A 27,508-nucleotide genomic window follows, 5' to 3' on the forward strand; every position below is an offset into this window, starting at 1 on the left:
GTACATGTTCAATTTTTAAAAATCATAGAATGAATGAATGAATGGAATTTCCATCATCAGAACTTTAGCTAGTGTAGTTCATCTCAAAAAAAAAAAAAAAAAAAGACCACATGTTTGGATTGTAGTTCCCCATTAAACACTGATTCATTGATAAATTTATTCAATATATATTTATTGTGCTTCCTGCTAAGTAAACTAGTAATAAAAATAAGCAACACACGATTCCTGACTTCAGAGCATTTATACTGTAGGTTCTGTAAAGTACCAAATAGTAAATATTTTCATTTTGCAGGCCAGATGATCTCAGTTGCAACTTTTCAATTCCCTTGTGGTACAAAAGAAGCCATAAATGATACATAAATGAATGCACATAGCTGTGTTCAAATAAAAAATCTATTTATAAATACAAGTAGTTGGTTGATTTTGGTTTGGTTGGTTGCTGGTTGGCTCTAATTCACCATCCCCTACTCTAGAAGTCACAGAACATATGTGTAGGTATATTTTAAAACTTCAGTTCACATTAGATATTTGGATTCTGCATGATATGTAAGGTCCCTACTATGGGCCAGGCACTGGGCTAGGTTTTGGAGAATACAAGATGAAGAAGGCTGCCTTGCCCCAAAGAAAGCCCACCACCATATGAGGAAAGAGACCCACATTCTTTTTCACTTTTATGTAATAGCTTAAAAAGGATTTGAGATGGAAGTCTGTAAGTAACACAGTAAAAACAAAGTATTCTGACAGCTCAGAGGATGCAGGTATTTGGTTTTCTGCAAGATCCATTACTGGTAAGTGGCACATAGAAAGCTGTTCTTGAGAAGGAGAATCTGAACTCCTTGGCTTGGAGGGAAGCCAGGGAAAGAGGCAGGGGGCAGGCGACCATGTAAGAGCCTGTGCGGATAGCTGGGTAGAAGGATCTGAGTTAATGTGGCAGCTGTTAAAATAGGGAGAAAAAGACAGAGTCTAGGGATATTGCAGAGGTTCCATCTGCAGGGCTGATCTGCTAATTGGTTTATACTGTACAGATACGACAGGTCTGTCCTTTAACTCAGAGATAATGCCATGAACTTGCAGTCAGAACATGAGCTCACTGTTGTTTATCTACCAGTGGTGATGACAGAGGCCCTGAGTCATCAAAACTCCATCTACCAGGTTGCCCTACACTCTCCATGCATTTATAAATAAAAGACCAAGGTTAGGAACAGCACAAACAGGTGAGAAACACAGATTGCCTGTGTTTACACACAGGCTAACCAGCCCACCACAGAAGCATCGTTGATGGATGATGCCTCTTTTATGTAAGATTCCATCTTACCTTCGATTCTAAGTCTAAGAAGGACCATCTCTTCTTGGTTATTGCCTTTAAATACCAGGCCTTCTCTTGGAAGACCCGTTCTAAGCTTGTTAATCAGAGCCTGATTTACATCTTGTTTTCGCAGAGTCTGGAGAGCTGCTCTGGGAACTAGGGTTATTGACTTGAGGCAGAACTCCTTGGTACCAAAAATGAATACTGCTTCAAGCAATGAAGACAACTGCTCCAGCATTCATTTCCTCTAACAGCCTCGGCTGGACGTGCTAACGAGCAGTGAAAACATGAACAGGAAGGAAGGCAGGCAGCTCCTGGGCAAGGTTGGGAGCCAAGGGGGACTGGTAGAAAGCATCACTAGCTAATCACCCGCTGACTCACTCAGATCTCTTAGACCATCTTTCACATCTCAATTGTTTTATTAGGTTGGCCAAAAAGTTCATGTTTTTTTTTCCTGTAAAATGGCTGTAGTTGCACTTCACTCAAAACAATTTTGTGAGACTGTATTGTAGCAGCTGCCATATAAGCATGGATTTAAAAAAAACTGATCAAAATTGGTGAATTTTTGTGTACCCATTTTAATATTGAAGATGGAAGAAAATACACAACATTTTTGGCATAGTATGCTTTATTATTTCAAGAAAGGTAAAAACACAACTGAAATGCAAAAAAGGTTTGTACAGTGTATGGAGATAGGGTTGTGGCTGAGTGAAAAGTGGTTTGCAAAGTTTCATACTGAAAATTTCTTGCTAGGTAATGCTCCATGGTCAGATAGACCAATTGAAATCGATAAGGGTCAAACTGAGACATTAATTGAGAACAATCAATGTTCTACCACGCAGGAAATGGCTGACATAGTCAAAATATCCAAATCAATAAAGTTATTGTGTCTTTTACTTTACAGAAAAAACAAACCATACAGACTTTCTGGCCAGCCCAACACAAAGCTCTGTGGCTTCACAGAGGCTCCTCCATCATCCTGCTCCCTGATGAGCTGTTCTTCACAGTCTAAGTCACTGAGAAGGGGCTGGGCCTGAGGGCTCTGTGCTCCAATTCCAGCTCTGCTGAGTAAATTACAACAGGTTATTTCCTCTCTTGAAATTTTCACTTTATGCTCAGAGTTTCACAGAAAAGGTAGCACCATTCATCACCCTTACATATTTTATTGGCATGGTCTCTGACGAAAGTAGAAAAACTGCACATTAAATGGGAGGAGTATTCTTTTCTGTAGTTGTGAAAAAAGTAAGAGGTGTGGAGACTGAATCCCCAGAATTGCCCTTTGACCCCAGCTGACAGTCTGATGTTGGGCAAGTCACCCAACCTCTACAGACTCAGGTGTCTGAGCTATAAGATGGGAGTGGTGGATCAGAGTATGGGAAAGGCTGTGAAAGTGATAACACATTTGTTTAGTTCTTAAGAAAGAAGACAAGAGTTATATGGAAAAGAGTATGGGGTTTGGAGTACGATTCAAATTCATGCTCTGCTCCTCAGGTGAAACACATGATCTTCTAGAAACCTCATTTCTTCTTCTGCATCAGTACAAAGTGACAATTCAAGGGACTGTTACGAGAACACAGTGATGTAATGTATGGAGAGGGTTTTGTAAACTATAAAGCTCTAGACAGATGTGAGTTGCTGTTGTTCCCATAAAAGTATCTGATAAATCACTAGCCAGGTTCAATTCTATCTGTGTTTTGAGGAAAGTACAAAAAGGACATAAAAAGGAGACAGACAACAGCACCAGACGCTGAGGAGATTATGAAGATTATATTTCTCTATGCCAGTAAATTAATTCTTAATGGAAAGCTCCTGAGGAGGGAAATTGGCTAGAGCAGAGAGCCCAACCATGGTGCTTTCCAGAGAGAAACTCATTTTCCCCAGATCAAGCCTGAACTTTGCCAGGTGTGGTTCACTGGCTATTTGAGCCTCGAAGAGACTCCAGTCCATCTGTAAGGTTGTAATTTGTCTCCAAAAAAAGAAAGAAAAAACCTGTTTTCTGTCAGCATCACACACATTCTAAAATTCCATGAATTGCAACTGCTGTTGTATGACACTCTGCAGATACTTGAACTAAACCACAGGATGAGAAAAGAACATAATTGAAAGAGTTAGATCCACCTTAATTACAATCTACTAAGAGCGTGCACAACCAAGGACACACCACTCAAACTCTCTGAGCCTTTTCCCCTCAGCTACATGATGAAGATGATGGTTCATTCCTCACAGTCTGCAGTGAAGGTCATCACATCAGCCAAGACCTCAAGAGAGTGCTAACTAGAGACTCAGTGAAAAAGAACACCCAAATGTTGGATCACATTATGAATGGGGATCAAAAGAAAGTTTCCATGTAACTATAGATAATAGTTGATTATTAGTGGTTCATGCATTTCTAGTGGCTCATGTAAATTTAAGGGCATTTACCTTATAAATGATAATAATTTATAATACATATAATTTCATAATTTATAATTTTTAACATAAATAAATGAATATTTGCAAGACAGCTATTAATCAGATTTATTGCCCAACTTTTATTTGTTTTCCTTTTCCTCCTCTTTCAAGATCTTCAAATGCATGAAGTGTGGTTGACCATACTCATCTCTCCTCAGCTCCATGCTGAAGGATTCTGCGTATATTCTTCCATTTCACCTTTCATGGTGCATGTGCGTGAGCAACAGCAGGTGTTGGGCAGAGGGGGAGAGATGAGGGAGGGAGAGAAGAAGGGAGAGAGGAAAACATTTAACTTTTCAGTGCCAGGTATTCCATAAACACCACTGCAATGAACATCTTCCTAAGTGCCTCCATATGGCCCTGAGCCACCTTGCCAGAGTCTATTCTCAGAAATGGAAGTTCTAGGTTATGAGATAGGCATATGCTTAACTACATATGACCCTATTTTCTCCCGAATGGCTGTTCCAATTATGCTTCACTCTGCAGTACATAAAAGGCTGTATCCTTACATCTTGGCCAACACTTGAATATGATTTTATTGTCTATTTTTTGCTCATCTATGGGGTCTAAAGTGGTATCCCATTGTAATTTTAAATTGTATTTCTCTGAATACCCGTAAGGTTGATTGTTTTGTCATTCGTTTATTAGCCAACTAGATATCTCTTTTGGAAGTTACCTATGTATCCCCATTTCTGATTTTTGTATTGTTTTTTATTGCTGATTTACCATAATTTCTTTCTTAATTCCAGATAATAACTCTTTGTCAGTTTTAGACATCACAGATTTCTTTTTCCACTGTCAATTTTGTATGTCCTGAGTTGAGCAGCTATCATTGGTGTTGATATAGTCAAAATCATCAATATAAGATTTTTGACTAGAGATCGTCAAAGTTCATCTTTTCCCTTTCTCTAGTCCTATTTTGCTCCTTCCTTTACAGGTATTATTCCTGAGAATCCCCGCCAATAAAATACCTGCATGAAGAATCCATGCCTCAGAATCTGTCTCCTGGGTAATTAAACCTAAAGGAGTTGGTTCTGGCCCTGGCCCTGGCCAGGTGGCTCAGTTGGTCATCCTATACACCAAAAGTTTACGCATTCAATTCCACATCCAGGTGCATGCTGGAGGCAACTGGTCAATGTTCCTCTCTTGCATCCAGGTCTCTCTCTCTTTCTCTCTCTCTCTCTCTCTCTCTCTCTCTCTTCCTCTTTCTAAAATCAATACACATATCCTCAGAAGAGGATTGAAAAAAAAAGAGTTGGTTCTAGAAGGCATCCTAAGAAACTGACTCTGATTTTTGGAGATGAATCACCTGCATGCTAGCTGGCAAGAAAAACTCAAGGGTTTGGGGTTCTAGAGGCAACATAGTTTATGCTTGGATATTCTGCTCCAACTCATTCATCAAGTGACACAGAAGGCTGTCCGAGCAGGTCTAGATCCACAGACCTGCTGCTTGGGCCATACAACTTGCCAGTCCCTGTGATGATAGAGGTATCTGTAGTGAAGGGGAAAAAACACTGTGTGGAATGTGGAGTGAAGACTTAAACATTGCACAAAAAGTGTTCTGTCTGTTGCTCTTGGCTTCTGGAAGGTAATTTTTGTTTGCTGGAGATCATAGGCCAGCGAAACAATAACAATGTGGTTTCAAGTGGGGGCTGGCCACACCTTAGGTTGGAAACAAGCTATGCTGGAAAGATCAGCATGTGATCTAAAGTGAGGGTTTTGAATAAGATGATATCAGTTGACCTAGAGATTGAAATCAAGCATGTGGTCAATCAATGAGTCATGCCTATGCAGCGAAGCCCAATAAAAACTCTGAAGAGTTTTGGGTGAGCTTCCCTAGTTGGCAATCCTCCAGTGTATTATCACACATCGATGCTGAGAAAGTAACACTTCCTGAATCCTCAGGATGAGCACAATGAAAGCTCCACATCTGGAACTTCCCTAGACTCTGCCCTATGTACTTTTTTCCATTGGATAATTTTAATCTTTAATTTTCCCTGAAATAAGCCATAACAGTGAATATAATGACTTTCAGTAAGTTCTACAAGTTCTTCCTGCCAATTATGTAAATTGAGTGTCGTTTTAGAAACCGCCCCCCCCCCCCAAGACCTGCAGTTGGTGTCAAAAGTGAGGGCAATATGTGGGCTACTGTAGGTGATCTAAACTCCTCTTGATGAAGTATGAGGCAAGGCCCAATAGAGAACCAGTCTTAGGATTTTGACTCCTTAGGATTTTGGAGCAAGCCCATGACTTCTGCATTGGAAAATTAAATACTATTCACAAAACAGTTCCTGGCATGCCACTGGGACCTGGAAATGAGTGTCTGAACATGGGGATCATGTGGCTACGCAGCTGGAACTGCCCATCATGAAGTGGCCCTGGCATACATCTCAAATCACAAGGTTGGACAGCTTGATAATAATCCATCATAGGATTCATAACAGTACCTCTGGGGGTCAGGCACAGCAGGGTTATAGGCACGAGTGAGCTGCTGCACTAGCAAGTGGTCCAGACCCCCATGTCACTGCTATTGCACCATTACCTCTTCTCAGCTCACACCAGTGGTGCCTCGGTGGGGTCCCTTATAACCAGCTGGTGGAAAAAGAAAAAAGGCCAAGCTTGGCTTGCAAATGAGTTAGTTCAGTATGTAAATACCAATAAAAAATGGACTTCTACTGTTCTGAAAACATCAGTGAGGGAAAATCCCCCCATGAGACAAAACGTTGAGTGGTTTACCTGGCCATCTGCTTTTTTGGTAAAAGACCATATACACTGGTGGACAGTTGTGAATGGTTGGACTGATTGATCGGGAGCCTGGAAGTAAAAAGATTGGGAGATCAAGGACAAGAAAGTCTTCGAAAAAGTCAGATATATGGACTTCTCATAACATCTACATGTAAAAGGCATTTATTGAACAACGAACTTGTCAGAAGAGGCAGAGAAGGACCTGTGATGACAGAGTGGAGATCAGAGTCAGAGAGAAACTTGAAGATGCTACACTTCTGTCTTTGGAAATGGAGGAAAGGGTCATTAGCTTCCAGATGACAGAAAAACTCAAGGAAACAGGTCTTTCCTAAGAAGAAACACAACTCTGCCAACATCTTGATTTTAGCCCCATTGAAAATAACTGCTTGATGGAACGTTCCATCAGGGCAATAAATTCTACATGCACATGGCATCACCAGCACGTACATGAGGCTTTGCACAAAGTAGGCACTCAATAAATAGTTAATGGGGAAATGAATGAACCATTGAATTAATTCTTCATATTCATGACTCTCAAGTTGTAAATTATGCATGAGCTCTTTTCTGTCTTTGGAATGACCCTCCATCCTGGTAAATTTAGAAAAGTCCTAACCATCCAAAGTCAAGTTATCATCTCTACTGCAAAGCCCTATCTATACCCACAACATGGTTAACTACCAAATGCACTCCCTTCACTGTTTGTACATACCTCCTCCACAGCATTTACTACAGTGAACTCTATTTAATTCTGTATCTGAACATCCCATGAGACTGTGAGTACCTTAGAGGATGGGGGTGATAAATTATTTATTCAGGTATTCCCTAGAGTCTTAGCATTGTGCTCAGCACACAATAAATTGTTAAACATTTGCTGAATGAATTAGTGAGTGAAAGATGAAGGAGAGACCATTTCAAGTCTATGCAGAATGATTTCAAAACCCAGGGGAAGAGCCTATATAAACCAAATATGGAAGGAAGGAGCCTGGGACAAGGGCTGAATTTCTGGGAGCAGCCAGAGGAGAGGCCGGGGATCATCTTTGCTGCTGTTGCACCACAGCCTAAAACCCAGAAAGGAATGTCTAAGGGAGGGGATGGCAACCTGAGCCCAAGTGGTCCCTCCTTGGAATGTAAGGCTCACAAAGGGACATGGGTTGCATCAATCTTCACAAAGCTCTTTGCCTCAGTCCTCCAGGACCATGACTGAGCAGTGGACACTCAAAGACAGGTAGACAGACTCTGAAATCAGACTGCTTGGCAGCAAATTTCAGCATTTCTACATATGAGTTGTGTAACCTGGGGCTCAGTGTTTACATTGTCTATGCCTCAGTATCCTCATCTATAAAATGGGGATAATAATAGCACATGGCTCTGGGGGGGTTTTGAGATGTAGATGAGATAATATATGTCACATATATAGAATACCGCCTGGCACATTATAAGCATTACAACCAGGATCTAGTTATCTGTTTGAAAAGTTTAGACTATCATCTGAGAAAGAGGCTCTCAGAACCACGTAAAAGAGACTTCTGAATACTGTCTAAAAACATAGAAATGCTAACTTGGATTGTTATAGAATTTTGTAAGACTTTTGTAACTGTATCACTTTCCAAGTGCTTAAAAATTTTGTAAACCTTTCTCTATAGGTTCACAGAGGTCAGCAGTAAAATATCTAAATAAAGTACCTATAAATTTAGTTTGGGGGGGACATTAATGAAGAGAGGGGCTAAGAAGCTATCAAATTTGTTTGAGGAGAAGAGCAACCCCCTGATATCAAGAAGACACTGGCATTTGAAAGAAGAAAGTCAACTCTCCATGAAATGGCACTAGGAGTGAAGGGAACAAGGATGAAGGCATGGTTCTAAGACTAAAACTGCAGGCCCACAGACAACTCCCTGAAAAATGTTCAAAATTGGCCTCAGCTCTGCTTCCAAGTGTCCCATCTCTGGCAGGTGACCATTCATTAAGTGTCACACCAATCATCTTGAAGTTGTTTTTGTTATTTCCTTCCCCTTTATCCTTCATATCAAGCCTGCCACCAAATATTATCTATTTTTTCTATTCCTATTGCTCCATTTTATTAGTGAAATATAAACTGCATAAAAGTATATTTCTAGTTTAAAGAATAAAACAAGCACTTATGTATACCTTCATTCAGGTAAAGAAACAGAATATCAGCCAGGCCTTACATGCTCCTTGTAGGGTCCACTCTTATGTCCCTAACATTTCTTGCTTCACCGGTTCCCATGGATTCACCTTCACTGCCCTAATTCCACTGTTGTCACCAGATTATAATTACTCTATGCCAAGACCAGAGCTGAAACTACTTTATTCATTTATTCAAAATATTATTAGAACTTCCTACTAGATGAGCAGCATATGCTGGACCTTACTGTTGCCAAAGGGGAAGGCCTGTCCTTCAGGAGCTTAGAGTCAGGGTGTCAAATGACCAAAACTGGACAAGTGGAACCAAGTGTCATGAACACACAACAGATGTAGCACAGGTGTTGGGTGGCTGGGGTAGAGCCCTGGTTTATCTCTGTCTCCTATCCTTTCAACCTTATTGGACTCCATTTTCATTATATTATATCCCTTGTCTAGAATTAGTAATGATTTCCCTCTGCATGGTTTTATAACCTTTCAGAATATGGCCCCAAAGAGCATGCATCAGGTGTAGATTTGACTTTAAGCTCTACATCTTATATGTTGTGTTATCTTAGAAAGTTTGCCTAACTTCTCTGATCTTTAGTATCCTTATCAGTAAAAGGAGAATAATACCATTTTCTGCTGAGTTACTGTAGGGATCAGTCGCATGAAGAATGTGAAAATACTTTGCCAAGCAAAAAGCACTGCACAAAGAGTTGCATGAGATGTTCTTTTTCTCTCCTTTTTGTCCTGTTGAATTTTATCCATCCTTCATGATTCAATAATTACGTCTTCCATAAACCTCATCATTTCTAATCAATCTCTCTGTCCCACTGACTCCTCTGGTTGTTTTGGTCAACATCCATATTTTGGGCTGTGATGACTTTATAGGAGTGAGTTCAGTTTTGCAAGCCAGACTCAGAGAATTTTGAAGGTAGAATCACACCTTCAGTTTCCTAGTGTCCTTCCAGGACATAACACTCTGCTTGACATCATTTAGAACATTCTCTCATATCCCTTGCTTCTTGAGCAGAATGTGACTAGCACAGTGTTAGAATTCAATTATAGAAATACTGTTTTGGTGGTATTTCCATATATTTCATCCAGAAATTTGTCATGAAATTAAAAGTTCCAGTGAAGAAAATACCAGCAGTACCTGAACATCTAATGTGTTGCTAAGTTAACATCAAATAAGGAATTAGAAGTTCCAGATTTTGCCTTATGTTCTCCTGTAGCTGACAGTATTCCTTCCCAAATCTTTTAATGTGGCCCTATGCCTCAGTCTAGAAATGTGCAAAATGAAGTCATTAGCTGCTGCTGCTCAATTCTTAACAAATTAAGTGCCAATATATCTATAAATAAGTCTCTGGAATACCATGATCTTGTACAAATAAAGAAAAAAGTCAAACTTTGGTCTGGGCAAAGATTGGTGAATATGACACCAAAAGCCCAGGAAAAAAATCAAAAATAGTCAAATGCAACTGTGTCAAACTAAAAGCTTCTGCACAGGGAACAATTAATGCAGTGAAAAGGCAAGAGAATGGGAGAAAATATTGCAAACATGTATCTGATAAAACTTTAATGTCTAAAATACATAGGGAACTTGAACTCAGTAGTAAAAAAAATAAACCTCAAAAAGTAGGCAAAGACCTGAATAAATATTTCTCAAAAGAAGACATACAAAACGCCAACAGATACATGAAAAGACTCAACATTACTAATTACCAGGGAAATGCAAATCAAAACTATAGTGAAATATCACCCATTCTTGTTGGAATGGCTATTATAAAAAAGATAGAAGCTAACAAGTTTTGACAAGGATGTGGAGAAAAAGGAACCCCCCTACACTGTTTCTGGAAATGTAAATTGGCACAGCCATTATCAAAAACCATATGGTGGTGCCTTGAACAATTAAACGCAGAACTGCCATAGGATCCAGAAACCCCACTTCTTGTTATATATCCAAAGAAAAATAAAATCAGTATATCAAAGTAATATCTGCACCCCCATGTTCATTGTGGTATTATTCAAATAGCCAAGATATGAAAATTAAATGTCCATTGATGGATTGGGTGTGTGTGTGTGTGTGTGTGTGTGTGTGCGCGCGCGCGCTACACAAAAGAATGTTATTCAGTCTTTAAAAAAAAATAAAGGAAATTCTGTCATTTGGAGACAATGTGGATTAACCTGTAAGACATTGTTAAGAGAAATTAGCCAGATACAGAAAGGCAAGTACTGCATGACCTCACTCAATAACTTAACTCATAACAACAGAGAGTTGAAAGTTGCTTACTGAAGTTGGGGGAAAGGAGAAATGGAAAGAATAGGTCAGAAGGTGCAAAGTTTTAGTTAACAAGATTAATAAGTTCGGGGACTCTAATGTACAGTAATGTACATTACTGTTAAATTGTTGATGTATTAACAAGACAGTGTTGTATACTTAAATAGGCAAAAGGGGTAGATTTTAACTATCCTCACCCCCACCAAATGCCAAATATGTGAGGTGATAATACATTGGTTAGCGTGATTTCGGTGAGCATTTCACAAAGTATACCTGTATTAAAACACCAAGGTGTATACCTTAAACATATATAATTCTTATTATCAATTGTATCTCAATAGAGCTAAAAAAGGGAAGGAGTCAAATATATTCAAGCTACTTTTTTTTTTAAATTTTATTTTAATTTATTTTTTCAAATACATTTGTTTCTGCCAACCCCCCACCACTTTCCCTTGCCCCCTCCCTCCTTCCCTCTCTCGGCTCTTCCCCTGTGGTTTTGTTCATGAGTCCTTGCCATATGTTCCTTGACTTTCCCCTTCCCTTCCTTGTCCCCCCCGCCCTCCTTCCCCCTTGTCTCTGTTGATTTCTTTTCCTGTCAGTGTTGCTGGTCTTATTTTCCTTGCATCTTTGTATTGTTGGTTAGGTTCCACTTATAGGTGAGATCATATGGTATTTGTCTTTCGCCCCCTGGCTTATTCTGCTTAGCATAATGCTCTCCAGTTCCATCCATGCTGTTGCGAAGTTTAGTAGTTCTTTTTTTCTTTCTGCTGCGTAGTATTCCATTGTGTATATGTACCATAATTTTTTTGATCCAGTCATCTATTGATGGGCATTTAGGTTGCTTCCAACACTTGGCTATTGTAAATTGTGCTGCTATGAACATTGGGGTGCATAGGTGCTTTTGTATTGGCGTTTTGGTGGTCTCAGGGTATAGTCCCAGCAGGGGAATCGCTGGATCATAAGGCAGTTCCATTTTCAGCTTTATTCAAGCTACTTTTTTATTATTATTGCTATTTTTGCTTTACCCCAAATTAGTCGCAGATGTTAACATAGCCATTTACCCACCCCATGGGCGAGGTGAATTCCTAAACCTGTCTCACTTAGTCTCAGTTGCGTGAAAAAAGTTAAGCGGTTTTTCAGGGGGGAAGGAACACACATGGCATTGGGGACGGGGTAGCAAGCTTCTAAATCTCACATAGAAAGCCTTATTTTCCAAGTCCATATTCCTTCTCATGCCCTCGAATAGTCAAGCTTTAAAGTGAGAAAAATAACTCTGACTGCCAGGGAAATTATGATCCCTTTCTCATCATTTTCCTTTGATTTTATGATTATCAGTTGGTAATCTAAAATAGAACCTATAAATCAGAGTCAGAATACTGACCTGTATTTTTTTTTAAGTTTTTCTGCATTCAGCACCCAGAGCTTGTCTGCATTTTGAACAGTTCACATTGACACTGTTGCAACTCCAACAGCGCCCTAAAATAACTGGTATTAAAAGTAAATAAATAAACCACTGCTATTACCTAATGTCATTCTCCATTTCTTAAAGGGAAGGCGCCGCGTAGAGCAGAAGGATGGGATTTAGAACCAGAGAGACCCAATTTGAAACCCAGTTACTTACCACCTATATCATAGGCAAGTTACCTTCTCCAAGACTCAGTTCTTCATCTATAAAATTTACCTTACTAGGCTGGTTTAATAATTAGTGAATGTGTGTAAAGCATCCATCATAATATTTGCTCTGAGTAGTTAACATGATAAATGTTAACCGCCTAGAATATAACCTTTCAATTAACATTAAATCATCTTTAATCCAGTTTTCCTTACTTCTATTTCAACTGGCCTTGACCCAATACCAATGATTGGGGGGTGGCGAGATGTGTGTGTGGCGGTTCGGGGGTGGGGACAGGGAGTGATCAAAATATCCTGGGAAAGAGGGTAGAAAGAAGGAGGGAGGGAGGAAGTTGTGTTTGGGGCAGGGGAAGCATATTCAATATTACAATAATTTGGAGTTGGATTACTTCGATTATTAGGGATATATTTCTATCTGTTCTGTAGGAGCCACAGACTATCTCTCTGGTAGTTTAGATTTTGTTTCAGGGGGTTGTAGGTTTCGTTGTTTTTGTCACTGTTGTTTTAATGACTGCCAGCATTGATCATTGTTGTCCTGGAATAACTTACAAGCCGACATACTTTTAACAACCAGCATTAGCTGTGGCCATGGATTTCCTGGTTGTGTTGCTGCTGCAGCTTACAACGCCAGACAGAGTTCATGCGGGCGGAGACCGCCTCACTGCATACTTCTGGCATTTGAAGATTTCGTCTGACGGTATCGACCTTAGTGAACTGAACACCTACCAAACAACATTGATAGGAGTATCGCTTGTGGTTTTGAGAGGCAGTCTGATACAAAGAAATGAGATTTGGGCTCAAAATTCACAACAGCTGGTCCCACCTGTGATTCTGCATTGGATTTGCTTTGTGACCTTGAGCATTTTATTAAAGCTCTTTGGCACTGGGCAGCATCTGTAAAATTGGGGCGGTATCATTGTAATTCAGCTTCAACTCACAGCTCAGTGGCATGGCATTTCTATTACAACCTAGCAAGCACCAACAATGGGATGGAAGCTCTACTGAATACGGAATGAATCTTTGGCTGACAAACTGAGCTGGGAAGGCAGGACACAAACCCAGAGGAGAGATGTGAAAATAAACTCAGTGGAATTACCATGGGCTCGAAAGAATTTTACAAATATCGTTTCAGATAGACTAGTGTAATGACAATAATTAAGAGACAGGAGGATGCTGTGCCCACATCATAATAGAAGAACAGGGAGATTGGGTACTATAGTGAGCCTCCATTTTAACATTTAAAGCTGCAATTACGGTGCTTTTGCTGGACACTGTGGCCAGTTCATTCGTATTTTCCTGTGCGATTGGCTGAACTCAGGCTTTGACACATGGCTTTTGGCTATAATAATAGGTGCAAGCCATGCTATTAAGACAACTCACATATGCAAATAACCCTCGGCTTCTGGCTCTTATCAGCTGCAAACATAGTGGGTGGGGGCGGCAGGAAGAATGGTGGTGTGTCTCTTTATGAATTCAGTGGCCTGGAGCCCAGGGAAATATGGGCACACTTTATTGTCATAGCTACTACCTCCTGATAAATGGAAGAGGGACTGTGCCTATGGCAGAGACCAAAGTTACTGCACCAGACTAAGATGTTTCATGGAAGTGACACTGGCAGAAGCGTGTGTTGGAGAAGGCACGTGGGCGGAACCAGAGGAGGGGTGGGAAGCCTTTCACTGCCCCTTCATGGAGTAAAGCAAAGCCCCAAGGCAAGCAAGGTGCAAGGAGGCGACCAGATTTGTAAATCAGCGTACAGAGAGCAATATGAGTCCTGACATTGGTGAAGAGCTGTGCTGATCAGTGCTGGTCAAGGTATGGTCTACAGTGTCACCGTCCATGGCAGCACAAGTGTAGAAGTTGAGCGTAGTTAGAAACTTTTAGAGTGGTTTCATAGAGTAATTATGTCTACTGAACCTAATACTAAAATTTGGGCTTATATTTTATATGTCTTTAAAAAATTTTTATGTTATTGTTAGTAGTTCATTTTTATTACAAACTTAGCAGAAGTATTGGTTTATGACATGTTTGGAAATTAACTTTAATAAAATGGACCTTTATCACAGATTGCATGTTGACAAGCAGCAGCCTAGTCCACAGTCCATACTGGCAGTCTCTTTAGGTTTAAGGGCTTTGAGCACACACATAAACCCAGGCTGCATGGGAGCTCAATGAGTATCTATTAAGTACCAAATAGCATGTTGGGAGGAAAGGAAGCAAATTCAGTGTACAGAGATGTAGAGAAAAGACTGTAAACAAAATGTCTGAGTTACCAAGGAGTAAGTTTAGACTCAAGATATTTGTAAGTCTGGGGTTAATCAGGAGACAGAAATCACACAGTAATTTAAACAGCGGCAGTTTAATATGAAGAATGATTAACCTATGATAGAAGAGTAAATACAAAGATGTGAAGAGCACTCTAAAGAATGCCCTGAGGCCGCAGGAAAGCACCCACAGCTGGGGATCAGACATCAGCGGAGGAAGTGGATGGTTGAGATGTTTGCTGAGTCACCTGAGGCTGAGCTGGTCCACAGTTGCAGAGCAAGCAGGAACCAGCCCTCCAGGTGCATATAAGTCAAAGCTGGGGGTGGGCACACAGAGAGTGGTGGGCCCCCCTGAAGTGGACTGTTCGAGAGTCACATTAAGGCCGTCACCAAGCCCAGATCGGCACTGCTAAATTAGCCAGAGACCTCATACTGTGGGCACATGACTAGGACAGAGCAACACACACACACACACACACACACACACACACACACACACACACACACACACACACACACACACACACACACACACACACACACACACACACACACACACACACACACACACACACACACACACACACACACACACACACACCCCCACCCCCCCACCCCCCCAATGCTGCAGGAGGAAGAAGTAAAAGGCATTGTACCAGACCTAGGAAGAGAACCCTCCCCCAACTCCTCCCACAGTGTTCCTCTTGCGCCCTCTACTGGCGATGGTTAACAGAATGCTCTGCAAAGAGAAAAGTTGCCCACTCCGCTGATGTTTCAGGCCAGGAATTCAAGGCTAAATTTGGAACTGAGAGCCTGGTGTAATGTTAGAAAAAACAATATCACATCTGTAACTGAGGAAATATGAGTCAAGAGGCATTTCATCATAATAATTCAATAGGTCTTATTATTCCCATTCTACAGACGAGAAAACTAAGGCACAGAGAGGTTAAATAACTTGCCCAAAGCCACATAGCTAGAAAGTGGTGAAACTGAGCTTTTAACCCTGGAAATTGGGCTCTAGAATCCTCTTTTTATTTAATTTTATATTGATTTGAGGGGGGGGAGACATCGATTTATTGTTCAACTTATTTATGCATTCATTGGTGGATAGAATTTTTAACCACTATGAGATGATACTTGCAGTTGTGGAACAATAAGTAATAATAGCTAACATTCACTGACAGCTTACTATATATATAGCTTACTATATATTGCACATTATGTTGAGTACTTTGTATTCCTATTCTCTTTCAATCTTCATCACATGACTATAAAATAGAATCAATGGTTGCCCTTTCCTTTTGGAGACAAGGAAAACAATCTCTGAGGGGTTAATTGCATTGCCTGAGGTTGCACAGCTAGTAGGGGGTTTTGCTTCCAGGTATTCTAACTCTAGACCTTGTGCACATAACTATCCAGGTTTCTTTTACAGGCGGAGACAGAGAGAAAGGAACACAGAAGTCATATTTACCAAAGAAGGCTTTAGGAGAGGGAAGAGGCCTAAGCTGGACTTTAAGTTTGGTAGGATTTGAAGAAAACAAAAGGTATAGAACAAGTTTGACTATTTGGTACACAAAGTGGTTTTTTTTTTGTTTGGTTTTAATTGTTTTTTATTTATTGATTTTAGAGAGGGAAAAGAAGAGAGAGAGAGAAACACTGATTTGTTGTTCTACTTATTTACATATTCATTGGCTGATTCTTGTATGCGCCCTGATCAGTGATCAAACTTGCAGCTTTGGCATGCATAGCAGGACAATGCTCTAACCAACTGAGCTACCTGGCCAGGGCTTATGGTTTTGTTTGAATGTACTTCCATACCTCTAATAACCTAGATATTTCACACAAAAACCTGAATTTCTAGCTTTTAATAATGTAGAAGATACATCAACACTGGACTACATTGGGACGGGGCATCCATTCACCAAAGCCTAGTAGTGAGAGTGGCCTTTTATGCCCTCTCCACTTTGCTATGCTTCCCATCACTCCCTATTGTCTCTCATGTCTGCTTCTCTAATTTACACTGCAAGGCCCCTGTGGGAATTTGAGACTCAATGGGGAGGCAGAGATTCTCAAGCTGGGAGAAAGCATGTGGAAAGGCATGAAAGCAGAATTGATCATGCCACATGTGGGTGTGTGTGTGCACACACGTATTTGTAGTCCAAGTTAGGAAGAGAAAAAAGTAGAGGAGTAAGAAATGAGGGGTGGACTGTCTGGAGAGCAATCGAGAGATTATGCGGGAGTTGAGCCATGTCATAATGGAAGGACAGTGAAGGGTTTCAGCAGGGAGAGCTATATGAACGACTCCCCTCAGAAGTCATGGTCTGGGGTATGGCATTTTGAAAGGTGAGCTGGGTAGTACAGATTAGACAGGGGAGAAGCAGGTGGGAAGAAGATTAGAGGGGACATCGCAATGACCCACATGGGAAGCAATAAGAACCTTAGACCAAGAAGGAGCTCCTGCCCTTGCCTGGTTCAGCCAAGAAATATTTAGCACCTTGTCTGGCTTTATGTACTTAAGCAGCCCTCAGCACAGTAAAGGAGTGGGAAAAGGTGCTTTTGGGCTACAGGGCTGATATGGCAAAGAGATGATTCTTCACTACTGATTCATCTGTGGATGAGAGAGATTAAACAGGAAACTGTTGGCAAACAGAGAAATGTCACAAAAGGAGTTTGTAGTAACAGCCTTAAGCCATGAGTGTCCCTTTTCTTTACCTCTTATACAGTCTACACCCACTCCTTGTAAATTCCTATATTTAATTAAAAAATAGTGTATGTACAAGTCATTTGCACTCAGCTGGGCACATAGCAGGTGCTCAATAAACCTTAGTCTGACTCAAGACAGACATTTCCATTTGCCAACCTGCATCACCGTCCAGTCTGGAAAGCCCACCTTCAGCTGTAATAGAGTCCACATTTGGAGGCATTGCTACAGCTGAGGAGGAAGGAAGCCACTAATGAGGAGAAGCCACAGCAAGAGGAACAGGATGAAAGAGTAACACCTTTTTATTCCTACAAGAAATAATTGCCTAGAAATCGCATACACTTTCCCAAGTTGAAAAAGAATACTGTGCTTTAAACTCCCTCTAAAGTGCATGATCTAGTGACCACATTTTTACTCTGAGCTGAGTCATGTGGCCCAATAAATACAATTACAGCCAAAGTCAATATACCTTTTCGCTGCATATATCCTTTCATCAGTGGGTTTCAAAGGGTGGATATCAGTGTGGGGCTGAAATACTCCAGCCCAAAGCATCTAAGTTCGGGGGACATGACGAATTTCTTCTTGCATGTTAACTTTTTTTTCTTTTAAATGGGGGCAGAGTAGAAAGAATGTTAATATTAAAAAATCTAGGATTCTAATGCTAATCTTGGCAGGTATTGAGGATGTTGGGTAAGTGACTTTATCTTTCAGGTTCCCAGCATCTTCCTCCAAGAGAAGAGGAGGTTAGAGGAGAGCAGTGGTTTCCAAATCTAGCTGAATACCATAATCACATTTTAGCTGGGGAAAGTGGGGGCAAGGGGGAAATGCTTCAGAAACACAGATTTCTGGGCTCCCAGCCTGTTACCCGGAATCTAATGATGAAGCCAAAAGCAGACCCTCAGAAAAGAATCACAACATTTCAGGGGGCATATATCAGTACACGTTTAGGTTACAATTGTGTGGGCTGGCTGGACATCAGGTGAGGGGCTTGGCTGGATGACTCTGCTGAGCTTGCCTGGCTCAGCCCCTCCTGGGGGCCAGCTGGGGGTTGTCTCTTGAGAGCCAGGCTCCACTGAGGCAGCCCGGCTCTGACCCATCTGTATCTTATCCCCTTCCAGGGACCAGCGTGCCAGATTGGGCGCGTCTTCTCACGGCACCAGCAGGGGTGCAAAGGAACCAGCTTACCTTCACAAACTCATTTCAAGCTTCTACTATATCATGTCTATTTAAGATTCAATCAACTAAAACAAAGCCTAAGCTAACACTGGAAGGGGAGAGCATGTTCTTCTCATGGAAATCAGGAGAGAGGAGTGAGCACTTTTGAAGAATAATCCAATCTAAGAACAGGATGCCAAGAAACTAAATGTATATGTTTTAATCCCCAAGTGACGTGGACGTACGGCCAGGAATAAATGACCTACATTATCTTCTAGTTCTATCACCCTAAGATGCTACACATTGAGAAAGAGAAACTGAAAGTGGGTTGAGAAAAAGGCAGTCTGGGGGTGAGGGAAGGGGAGAGAAATGAACACTTGGCACCATCAAGCAAAAGCCATTACTGATGGCACAACAAGATGAGGGGGACAATGAGATGAAGAAAATAGGAAAGACTACGCATTGAGCATCGTCTTCTCCAAGGACTTCCCTGTTCTCTTCCAAAGACTTCCTATGAGGTTTCTCATTCTGTTCCTGACAAACCCCCTGCTGCTTAGGTGTTACTATTCTTATCTTTTTTCCTTCTTGAGATGAAGAAAATGGCACAAAAAGATAAATTCTTTTGCTTAAAGCCACACAACCCACACGGGCAGCTCTGGATTCTAAGTCTCGCTGGGCTCCAGAGTCCCTGCCCCTCCCGCTGCCCTGGCACTGCCTTCCCTCGGGGCCCCGGCCAGCACCAACCTACGTGTGCTGCCCAATCAAAAACCCAGGAGGTGCCAAACACTCCCTGAAAACCCGAAAATCTCCATGCTTTCTGTAGAAGGTTTTGTATCTCTGGTGGCATGTACTCAGTTTTACAATGTCGTCCCTGACTAGCGGAGAGTGCCTGGGCAAGTTACTTCATTTCTCTGGGCCTCAGTGTTCTTACCTATGAAGTGGGTATAATCAAACCTGCCTCACAGGGTATCTATTAGGAGTAAATGAGTCAATATTTGTAATAGTTGGTATTGTGGATATGTACAAGTCCGGCACACAGTAGGTGCTAATCAGGTGGTTAAGTAAATAATGGTCTCATTTGTACACATATCCTGTGTATAGGGTATAGAGCAGTGGTTCTCAAAGTATATTCCATGCGCCACATCCCACACTGAGTGAATTCAAAACTTTAGGAATGGCTCCCAGAAATTTATGTTTAAACAAGTCCTCCAAGTAATTCTGAAGAATTTCTCTGTCTTCTGGCTTTCATGAGAGATCTCAATAAATTAATGTAAAAAAAAAAAAGTGATGTTACTTGGCACGTATTGAATCTTCCAGTGTATTAGGCACTACATTAAGTGTTTTTAATCTTCCCAACCACTCTGCGAGGCAATTGCTATTATTATTCCCAGTTTGCAGAGGAGAAAAATAAAGGCACAGGGTAACAGCTAGTCAACTGGAAAATCTGGCACTCGAACCCATTCTGTCTAACACCAGAATCCACGCTCTGTGACATCACATGACATGACTGAAGGAAAGCTGCTGAATAAATTGGAAACAGCTGTTCTCCATGGAGCTCTCTTCCGGCACAAACCTGACATGCGTGAGCCCCATGCCCTGCCCCCCAGGGACACAGAAGGGCAGACCGCCGTGGCTAGCCCTTCTCTGGGAGCACACATCGCTGTAGCATCTCCCATCTGCTAGGCCTCAATCTCTGCCTTGTTAGACGCTAGACTCCACCTGCCATGATCTCCCAAAATGTGCCTGTCCCTTCCTACCTCAGCTGCCTTCCTAGACTCACTCTATCTGTTTTTACAACTCTGATCTTCTGAGTCCCACCAGGCATTCGGGTTCTTTGGTCTCTAAGTGGACGTGAGTTTCCCACCAAGCCCCTCCCCTGTCTCTGATCTCTTGCCCTGCACCTGCCCACTTGAACATACACAAACTATTTCCTGACCTCTCAGAGACACACATTCTCCTAAACATTAAGACTTTTGTAAGAGGCTCATAGGACAGCCTCTTTGAGCATACCTGAAAAACCTCACTATCTACTCCGCTTATGCCTGGTTCCTAAAACACAGAACATGAACTATCCTCTCTTTAGCAAAGAAACCGTCTCTTAAGGGCAGCTGCTGAAGCTCTGAATGTGTATTTCTTCAGGGACAGTTCCATGCGATTAACCTTCTGCGCCCATTCATTGCCATTGGCATCTGAGCCATTTCACCCAGAGTCTGAGCGTGATTTGATCGCAGCTACAACACCCATGGTTATTTGTAAAGCGCCCACCTCCAGGTCCATGTGCAAGTTGTAAAGTAATAAAGGAAACTTTAATCTTACCTGGGATAGAGGCCAGCTTTGCTAGCCAAAGGAGCAGACAAGAGAAAGAGCTGGCTCAAAACAGGGGGCCGGGGGGTGGGGGTGGCACTCAGAAGGCCCTCAGAGAGAGGCCTTAGACGAGTGCGAAAGGCAAAGAATGCCCGCACACATATGCTGACAAGAAGGGCTCGCCAGATTCCAAGGAAGCCCCAGAGGAGAGAGCAGCTGCTTTTGTTTCCTGGGAGGCAGAGCCCAGTAGGGAGCGGGCAAGACAGGAGCCAGGGAGACAATGACTAGAAAAGCATTCCCTGGTGTTCTAATGAGGCAATTAGAGCCACCGAGGTTCCAACTGTCAGAGCAGGACAGGGCTCTGAAGACCCCAGCCCAACCCCCTCGTTTTACAGAAGAGGGAACAGGCCTAGAGGGGGAGAGGGACTTGCTCAGAGTCACAGTGCCAATTAGGGCTGCCACCAGAACCCAGGGCTCCAGACACCACAACCTCTGTCTGTGCAGGAATCAAAAACCCCACCCAGTAGAGGGCTGCATTTGAGGTCCAGTGGAGGAGAAAAATGCTCATGGCAGTCAGAGCACGTCCACTCTGAGCCGCGTGTTGGGGGTTTCCACTGAGCAGCACAGTTCAGCTTCAGGAGGGGTCTGTAGCTGGAACAGATGCCCGGGCAGGGGTGGAGAAGGGCAGAGGAGGAGGCAGGGGTGGAGGTGAAGTGGGGGCTGCTCAGACACCAGGAGGCTGTGGCTTTGACCTGCCTGTGTCATGTACTGTGTCCTATTCTTGCTACTTGGAGCAAAAATATGACTCGTTTCTGAAATTTCTAAGGAGCCCATTCCCAGGGATCTCAGGAGACCCTAGGAGGTGGAGAGCCCCCGAGATGCCTGCAGTTGAGAATTCTGAAGGGCCTCCCAGCCTGGAGGCCACCGTGCCTCACAGTGTTTTCTTAGTGCTTAACAAGCCCAATAAATCCACTAACAAAAGGCAGAAGAAAGAACCTGAAGAATGCGCCCTGCCTCAGCCCCCTCCTCCACCGGCTCCGCTCCTGCACACTTGTCGCCTGAATTGCTTCTTTGTGTGCCCATCTCCCCAGCAGGCTTGGCAATTTGCATCTTTGCTGTTGGCCTTTAAAATGACAGAAAAACACTCAGTTGAGTGGAGCCTGCCCAAGCGGGGCTTCTGCCCACAGAAACAGAGACACGGAAGTCAACTTGACATTTAGCCAAGTGCAGCTTCTCCCATCCACCTCACACACACAAAAAGTAGACGTTAATGAATAAGGCTGTGGGAGCAGCCAGTGGGGAAGGGGTTGAAGAAGAAAAGGCACGGATCTCTTCACTATGTGTGAGTTAGTATACGTTTCTATGCACCAATTCTCGCTCCTGAGTCCTTGGAGTTGATGAGGTTCAGGACACATTATCCCAAAATACGGCATCTTGGCATAATGAATACTGTAAGCTGAAGGTCACTCCGACCTTCCCCCCTCGCCCTGTACTGGCAAGAAAAGAGCATGCTGATTTCTGAAGATAAAGGGACCCCCAGCATAGCCCAAACAGACAGACCTAGCTGAGTTCCACCACGTTATTGCAATTACCTCACGCTCCCTCACTGCTCATATGCCTCCATGACTGTGCACCCTTCATCAAACTCAGTGTAAAAATACGCAGGTCTACCCATTCCTTTGGATCTCCATTTCCTTATGAAGGCTCCCAGGTCATGTAAAGCTAAAATAAATTTGTATGTTTTTCCTCCTGTGAATCTGTCTTTGTCAGTTTAATTTTTAGACCCAGCTGAGGGCCCTGGGAGGCTCTTGGGGAACCTTCTCCTCCCCCACAGAAATCTATGGTAAGCCTTCAGTTGTGGGTTTTCTTCCCCTTTTTCTAGCCTTTAAAGGAGGAAAGAGAAAGGTGCCTGTATATCTTATGAATTGCGTACTTTATCCCAATGAATTCTGCAACATCCCAATGTTCTCATGTTATAGATGGGGCTGCTGTGCATTAGAGGTTAAATATCTCATCTGAGGACATGTGATGTTCAACACCCATATGCTTTCCATATACCTGTTGGACCTCTGGCTTTTAAAAGATGTTGTATTTAGGGTTAATGTAGCAAATTTTGCCATTCAAAAGCCTGCATTTTCTCCCAATTAAAAAGATACACCAAAAAGGCCTCTTCTGTTTATTGTTTTTATAGACCATGCAATCTAGCATTTTCTGCGCCGGTTATGTTGCTCACTCTCTATTCACGGACAGAATGGAGGAATTCACCAGAAGGGAGAACCACTCCACAGCAACTTTAGAGGAGCCCTATGATGGCGAGCACTTCATCCATATTAATGAGGTGTGCGTGGAAGTGGCTGGAGCATTTGGAGCGTGGCTTCTTGACTTAAAGCCATGCGTGAAATACAGGCAGTATCTGGGCCTGTGAATACATCTGATATGTTTTTAAGAAAGGCAGTTTGTTCTCTAGGGCTCTCAAGCACCAACAAAATAATCTGACAGAATAGAAAGTGGATAACGCAAGCTTCAGAGAGGTTCAGGTAGAAATCAGGGTCCCTCCTGCTTATAAGCAGTAGTGAGCCCTGCTGCCTGTTCTACCAGCCGCCGGGCTTTGCCTCGTCTGCCTCCTTCTACGAAGTGTATCTGAACTTGTACTTGGGAGCAGGAACCCAAGGGATTATGGTGGCTGAAACTAACAGACAGAGGCTAGGGACTTGCACTGGGGGGTCATCTGGTCTGCTTTTCAAGGTTTGTGGGAGATGGTGAGAGCAAGGCTGAGAGGGAGGTAGAGAGAGTTCCCAGATGCCCTCCACCCCACCCATGCATAGCCTTGCCTCCTGTACAGCAACTGTAATAAATGTACCACTCTGGTGGGGGATGCTGATGTGAACCATACTGGGGGAGGCTTTCTTCATTGTTGATCCTGTCCAGTCAGAGATGGCTGTGCATGGTACTGGGCCAGTGCTAAGCTTGGATGGGACTTCCACATGCAAAATATTTTTTCTTCAATCTAATTGATGTGGGACGGGGAAGTAGTCCTCCCACTACCACATCGCAGGGACGAACTTCAATTCCCAGGCAACTCTCTGCGACAACTTTTCTTCTCACATACACAGCTGCCCAGAAGGGTGCTCAGAACAACGTCAGGCAAATCTCATCCTTAAGAGTCTCAAGTCTCATCCATATTAGAGTCTTTGATGGAGCAAATATAACCAGGAAAACCTATATTTCAAACTGTGCTTTATTTGACAAGAGGTAGGGGCTATGCACAAGCTTTAAAGTGCTGGCATCGGCAGGTGCCGAAGGGGAGAGGGTGCTCTACCTTTTTGTGTGGACTGCAGGTCCATGGCTGCATCCTAGGAAGAGACTTTGGGCGAGCGGATGGAGAGAGCATCAAAGGCAAAGGCACCGGCACTAAGAGTTTCTAGCAGAGCACTTGCCACATGGGAATATTCAACTGATGTTTGTTATAAGAGTGGATAACTGAGGTTCCCAGCAATGGCAGCTGGGAGCATTTGTTCTAGGCACAAGCAGGTAAGATGGGAAGAGGAGAAGAAAGTGGGGAGACCACAGCGAATGGAACCAAAAAGCAGGAGAGAGTAGGCTTTGGCGGGGCATTCTTTTATGAGCTTTCAGGAAAAAAAAAATAGAGTACATTTTTAAAGTTTGTAATCTTCTGGTGGGTGGAGAGTAGCTGAAACATTGGAGATTGTGGCCAGGTGAAATATACGTACACATTCACAAACATCTTTTTTTGGCTTTAAGGAGTGTGTCCCCTAGTCCTATCTTTCCAAGTTAAAAAAATTAAGTAGAAGCTCCATTTTGCCTAAATGTATCTTAAAATTCACTCGGATAACCAGTTTCTTCAGGAACACTAAAGCTTCAGAATATCGAATTATCAAAAATGATTAAATTATTTTAAATTACATCTAACACCAAAGTATGAAGGACTAGTTGAGACTAGAAGTTCTAAAAGTCAAACCTGAAAACAAGAAAATAATAACAATAAAAGAACAAGAAACTGAAAGTAAAAAGTAATTTTCCACTACTCTATAAATTATTTTCTTTCATCTCTAGACCAACGGGAACTTCTTTAAAAAGCCAAGAACCAGAATATCACCCCAAGCCATCTGGTCCTCTCACCCTTTAGTGAAGTGCAGATGGAGACTCCTATGTGGTCTTGGTAAGAGGAATTGGTCACGCTCATTAGCCTGGGCAGATTTAGGTTTCAAATAATAAGCTAAATTGAGAACTACCAAGAGACTAACTCTTGCAAAAGCTGCACTGTAGCCCGAAGGGGGACATGCCAATTTTGGATTAATTAAAAAGGTTATTAAATTGTTCAGATGGCATGGTAATGAGCAATCTGCAGGGCACTCAGTCAAAACCACACCTCCCAGCCTTAATTACAGGACCCTTATATTGAAAAGAATCTGGGCGAGCTCCCAAAGGAACTCCAAGTGCATCAGTCTTGAATATAATACGAATGTGGTCAACCCAGAACAAATTCCATGAGGAAGGATGGTAGTTATGCTTGTAATATAAACTCTTTCAGAAGAAAGGTGATGCTGATTCCAGCCAGCATAGAGACACTGAAATATTAAAATTAATTAGAGATACAATAGATAATGTGCTTGTATAATACATTTTGGACCCAAGAGGTCTAAGTGCTTTGATATATTTTATTAACTCACATTTTCACCAATTCCTGCTGATAATATTAGAAGCCTTAAATTATCATTTTTATTTCATAAAAATTACCTGAACTTATAGATTGAGACCCTCTAATATCCACCATCTACTTTAGAGTTCAAATGCCAGAAAACAATAGGACTTTTCTCTGGATCAGTAATTCTCAAAGTGCGGGCCACATAGGGCTAAATAATAACCCTTAGACTGATCTAAAATTGCTAGTTTCTGCTTTAGTCCTTTTGGATGAATCACCAAAAACTCCACAGGCTTTCATTTATGTAAACAACCAAAGTTTATCTTCTAGTAAATTTCTACACCAGATAACAGTCACTAAATTCAGGATTCATAAACTAAACCCAGGCAGCTCCTAGAGTTTATTGAGGAATATAATTCAATATTCTTCTAAGACACCTGACTGCCACACATTGTTTGACAGGGATGAAAAACTCCTATTGTGTATGATCACTTACAGGTTACTGGAAATCCCACAAAATGCAGGAAGGTTGATTTGTTTTTATTACATAAAGAATTTCTTGAGTTGATTTGAATAATTTTCATTATTCCTTTTGACTTTAAAATTATTACTTAATTTATTTTTTATTTTTATAACAGTCATTTGTTGTAAGTTGTTTGGTTAACCCTACAGCCTACTTCCTATGCACTGACATGCCCTTATCAATTTTTTTTATCAGAAAGCAGAAATGAGCAGAGTAAATGGGCTGTGGATTTTTTGCATTGTCTATAGGGTACGGTAAAAAATGATGTAGAGCCATTAGTCGAGAAAAGGAACAGTGGAAAAGCATTTGAACTAAAGCTCAGGACCCTTTTTGACTATTTCTTATGACTAACACATGAAGAAAAATTAAGGTAAGTCAGAAGCCAATACTTTTTACACATCCTAAAGTTATACCTTTAGAACTGATTGAATTAATAAACATTTATTATACATTTATTATAGGCTTGTACTGTGCTGTGGGCTGTTAAACCTATTTTAGTTCAATTAATTCTCTCAAATGAGGGTTGCCAGATTTAGCAAATAGCCAGTTAAAAGCGAATTTGACGTAGACAACAAGTAATTTTTTAGTGTACGTCCCAAATATTGATTGGGATATATGCTAACAAATCATTTCTTTTATTTCAAATTCTAATTTAATTAGGTGTTCTCTATTTTTTCTGGCAAACTTATACCAAACAATCTTGTATTTTTATTAAGAAAAACAAAAGAATATAGTAAAATAGGGCTTGCTCAGTTGCCAAAACACGTTGATTGGTATTGGTTGTCTGAAATATTCTGAGACTGTTAAGTCTTGTTTCTGTCAGGAAAAAAATACACATTTCCATAATGGATTAACAATGTCCGCCATGGATAAGGCACAAGGATTTATGGATGGAAAAGCTGAATTTTTGCTCCCTCTGCCTCAGAGGCGAAAGTAGAATCTCCATCTTGCAAAGTCTTGAAAGAAGTTTATTGATTGTGTCAGTCTCTTGTGTAAAATCTTAAAATCCTTTAATGCTTTCCATTGCTCTTAGGATAAAGACCAATTGGCTCTTAGCGTGGTTTTCCAACTCCTAGCTTCTGCCGACTTCTCCAGCATTATCTTGGCCATGTTTGCCTTGACTTTCTGTGTTCCAGCCTTCCTGGCCTTGCTCATATTCTTCAAGTAGGTTTTACCTCCACCTGGAAATTTCTGCTTCCTTTTCTTTACCCAAATAACTCTGACCATTCCTTAGATCCCAGCTCAAACATTCGTCCTCAGGCAAACGTTCAGATATCCCAGAGAAGAGCATGAACCATTATTGAAGAGACTCATAGAAACTTTCAGTTTCTCAAAATTATTTGG

The sequence above is a fragment of the Pteronotus mesoamericanus genome, unplaced genomic scaffold (genome assembly GCF_021234165.1).
Source record: "Pteronotus mesoamericanus isolate MK-2021 breed Mesoamerican mustached bat unplaced genomic scaffold, CSHL_Meso_final contig_263, whole genome shotgun sequence".
Classification (NCBI taxonomy): domain Eukaryota; kingdom Metazoa; phylum Chordata; class Mammalia; order Chiroptera; family Mormoopidae; genus Pteronotus; species Pteronotus mesoamericanus.